This window comes from Myotis davidii, unplaced genomic scaffold, assembly GCF_000327345.1.
Source record: "Myotis davidii unplaced genomic scaffold, ASM32734v1 scaffold109, whole genome shotgun sequence".
NCBI lineage: Eukaryota > Metazoa > Chordata > Mammalia > Chiroptera > Vespertilionidae > Myotis > Myotis davidii.
Genome location: NW_006300368.1, coordinates 1,428,302 through 1,432,582, shown reverse-complemented (window position 1 = coordinate 1,432,582; position 4,281 = coordinate 1,428,302). Strand labels below are relative to the sequence as shown.

The 4,281-nt window shown below is 52.6% G+C and overlaps 1 long non-coding RNA gene across 1 annotated transcript in view; it reads left to right on the top strand.

Annotated features, from left to right (window-relative positions):
• The window catches only part of LOC102763282, a 7,290-nt gene extending 3,816 nt beyond the window's left edge, over positions 1 to 3,474 (top strand). The window contains exon 3 of the long non-coding RNA XR_436346.2: positions 3,342 to 3,474. This is a non-coding gene — a long non-coding RNA (uncharacterized LOC102763282). The remainder of the gene's footprint in view (positions 1 to 3,341) is intronic.
• The last annotated feature ends 807 nt before the right edge of the window (positions 3,475 to 4,281 follow it).

The following is a 4,281-nucleotide window of genomic DNA, read 5'->3' as shown; positions in this document are numbered from 1 at the left end:
CTCTCCTCTCCCCCCAACTCATGCTCTCATCCCCCTGTTGTCCATGTCCATTGGTTTGGCTCATATACATTTATACAAGTCCTTTGGTTGATCTCTTCCCCTTACCCCCGCCCTCCCCTACTTCCCTTCTGGGGATTGATAGCCTGATCGCTGTTTCTCAGTCTTTGGGTCTGTCCCTTTTCATCAGTCTATGTTGTTCTCTATAATCCGCAAATGAGTGAGATCATGTGGTTAAATTTAACTTTTAAAAAAGTGAATTATTTAAACACAAGCATTAAGAAAATGGATGTCTGGCCCTGAATGGGTAGCTCAGTTGGTTAGAGCATCATCCTGATATGCCAAAGTTGTGGGTTTGATTCTCAGGACACACAAAGAATCAACCAATGAATGCATAAAAAAGTGCAATAGTAGCTCTCTCTCTCTCTCACCCTCTCTCTCTCTCTCTCTCTCTCTCTTCCTCTCTGGAATAAATTTTTTAAAAATTAAAATCTGAGGACATGACAGTTCTCTTGAAGGTAGGGTGCAAATGGCACTGTGTTCAGAGCACCATGCCCTCTACCATCAAGTACAAATGGTCATCCTGGCTCCGCAGTTCCTGCATCATGTCACAGAGCAGTTCAGGGTGATGCTTAGGAGCACGGCTTGGGAATCTGATGAACCTGACTTTGAACCTGAGCTCTGCCACTGGCTGTGGGACTTGAGACAAGTTATCCAGCCTCTCCAAGCATCAGCTTCTTCATCAATAAGTCACCTCAAAGGGTGATGGGCTTGATCAGTGAAATGAAATGGCCCAGCACTGGGCACAGAAGGTGGACGTGACAGATAAAGCCTGCTGCTCCCTAAACAAGCCCTGCTTGTTCACACGTTTTTGCGCCCCAAGTGTCTGTATATGCTGTTCCCCTAGAATGCCCTTCCACCTGGTGATCACACTCTCATTCCTTCAGTGCCCAGCTTAAGCACCTGCTCCTATAAGATGCCACACCCCTCATGAGGTTAACCCCACCCCCTCTGCACCATCCACCCATGAACACATATGGTGTGTATGGCTTGCTATTCCTTTAGGGACTGGCTCTTGCTTATAGAGAAGGCTCTCAATATATACCTGCCAGATGCAAGAATGCACACTTCTTGGAATGATTCTAATTTCTCTGCAGTTTCTTGGGGGAGGGAGGGCTGGTTCCTTTTCCGTGCTCATAAGGATATCAGACATTCAGCCTCGTGTCAGGGACCTCATCCATCTCTATGGAGAACTGCCAACACGAGATGTGTTGCGGGTGAGTGGTTATCACCATGACGTCAGCCTCAAAGGTTAGGGATGTCCCCAAGCCATCCCAGTTCCCTTTATCACCCTATATGGATAGGTCACCCATGAGAGCGCCTCCAACGTCTGTTTAACCTCTTGGTAGCTTCACAGGTTCCCTAAGCCAGGCACTCACTGTGTGAGACAGGAACACTGTTTTAAACTTTTGTAAGTCACTAGAGGCCCGGTGTAAGCGGAGACAGGTGCGGACACCGATTCATAGTACAGGGTGGTGAGTGTGGTTGAGCAGGGCCCAGGACCCTGAAGGCAGTCAGAGGAGAGGCGACAGGTTTGGAGCGGGCGAGGGAGGTTTAGGGGAGGCTTCCCGAAGGAGGTTAATGTTTTAATTGCTGATCATTCCCTCTCTATCCCACCCACAGAATGGAAGGTCCTTAAGGGCAGGAACCTCACTCCTTTTCCTCAGCTGTTTTCCCAGCTGAATGCCTGGGACAGGGACAGGGACAGGGACAGAGCAGGTGTTCCGTTAACATTCGTGCCAGAATCAGGTAATAGCTGAGCTAAGTTGTGAGGAATGGGTGGATAGTTAGCCTTTCTAAGAGGGAGGGGCCTCGTGAGCAAAGGGCTGGCCATTGGAAACAGCTGGACATGAGGGGAACGAGATGCAGCTGGGGTGGGACAGCCAGGGGCTGGCAGGGAGGGAAGTGAGAAGAGACTGGCTCTGGGACCCACCATCTTGGCTCTCACAGAACAGTGATCCTTATGGTGTGATGGAGGCGGGCTCTGGTGTTTCCGGTCAAAGTCTGACAAATGGGGGGTATCAGGGGATCTCAGAGGAAGCTCTGACCAACTCAGTCCCCTCATTATCCATTCCCAGCGCCAGGCAGGAGAGAGGCTAGACCAGGGATAGCGGGGATGAGGCTCCCCAAACCCTGGAGTTTCACAGACCAACCAATGATCAGTGCGCCAGAGCTGGGATTGGGGTTCACGTGGCGGCGGAGAGAGAAGAACCATGGGAGCCCCAAGGAGGTGTCTCACCTGCTCAGAAGCCCAAATATGCCCATAGGTTGGCAGTCCTCATGGAGCCTGGGCCAAGGGGTCAGAAAGCCTGAATATGTCTCTAGTCAGAGGGGACTCAGCAGAGGCCTGGTGATAACCTACAAGGCCAACAAGCCCAGTGACCCTCCCTGGCATGTTAGGGGCACACTAGGCAGGAGACTAGTCTGTCCTCTCAAGTCATCCACCGACTCCCCTGGCAGGTGGGCCTCATCTTGGCATGCATTTCACAGAGGAGGAGCAGGGCCTCGTCTGCAGCTGGTCTGGCCTCACACCACCCATCCGTCCGTCCATTTTCTTTTCTTTTTTTTCTTTTCTTTTTTTAAAATATATTTTATTGATTTTTTACAGAGAAGAAGGGAGAGGGATAGAAAGTCAGAAACATCGATGAGAGAGATGGATCAGCTGCTTCCTGCACGTCCCCCAGTGGGGACATGCCCGCAACCAAGGTACATGCCCTTGACCGGAATCGAACCCAGGACCCTTGAGTCCACAGGCCGACGCTCTATCCACTGAGCCAAACCGGTTCGGCCATCCGTCCATTTTCTTATTCAGGGAATGTTCATTGAGCACCTACTATGTGCCAGGCACTGTTGAAAGTGCTGGAGATGCAGATTGCCACGCAGACAAACTCCTGTGAGCTCCTGCCTTCAGAAAGCTCACACTCTCTTGGGGAGAGAGCTAAATAATAAAGAAGTAAAGAAAACATAGATTGGAGAGCTGGTGTGGTTTAACAGTCCAGACCTCTGACCCCTCCCAATCCAGTGACCGTGAGAACACTGTGTCTGGGCTGGAGCCCATAGGGACCAGGGTGCTAGCTTATGAGGGTGGCGCGGGGGGCAAACCCCCAGAGTCAGGGAGTAGAGGAGTGTAGCCCCGTGATTCCATCCATCTCAGAACTTCTGAGTTCTGGGCCTTTAAGTCTGATTTAGGCCAGTCCAGGCTTCACCTGTCAGCTGGGTCCTAATTGAGAAGCTCCCAGAATCCCCCGCAGGAACCCCTGACTCATCCGTTTCTCTCTACGAAGCGTCCCTCACTGTCTGCCGTTGACGCTGGCTGCTGGCATAAACCTTGGCTGGAACTGTCGGCCAGGCACCCCCACACGGTCTGGGCTTCCTCACAGCATGGCCGCCTTGCACGGTTTCCATGGCAGCTCAGGACTCCAAGGGTGAGTGTCCCTGAGAACTTGAAGGAAGTTGATTGTCCTGAAAGCCTAGCTTTGGAAGTCACATCTCAACCCTTCTGCCATACCCTTCGTCCCCATAGTCTGTAAGGTTGGCTTAGCTTCCGGGAGAGAAGACACAGACTCCACTTCTCAATGGGCAGAGTGCAAAGAATTGGTGGGCGTGTTTTAGAACGGCCGCACACAGCTAAGAGCAAAGGCAGCATCAGGAGGTGAACTTGGGATGTCCGATGGCAGAGTCCACATCTCAGGCATAGAACTGCACGTGGTGGCAGGCTGCCAGGAAGGACAGGGAAGGGTCTTCCCTAGGGCAGTAGATGTGGGCATGGAGAGGGCACCGAGAGGAGTGTCCTGTCCCTTAGGGACATCCCAGCCTGAGCATGCAGAGGACCGGGCACCGCTAGGCTGGCTGGCTGGTTCTGGCGGTTTGGGTGTGCGAGCTCAGGGAGCCTGTCTCCAGGGCTGGGGACCTGAGTGGGTATCTAACACTGGGGTCCTGCACTCCGGGAGCCTGGACGGATCGCAGACCAAACTCCTCAGGGTTTTGCGAGGAGCTGGTGAGGGAGCATTAGGGATGCCAGATATCACTGCCCAGATCCTCGCCACCACAGTGAAACTTGGGAAGTGAAACTTTTTCAAGGCCAACTTTCTCATCTGTTGCTTGAGGTTGGCTTTCAGTGGCTCCCCTACTCAGCTGCAGGCAGAGACCTGGAGGCCTGGTCAGGGGCGTGAAAATGCACCGAAACTGGCCTGGGGATGTGGGAGGAGGGGTGCCCGTTGTACT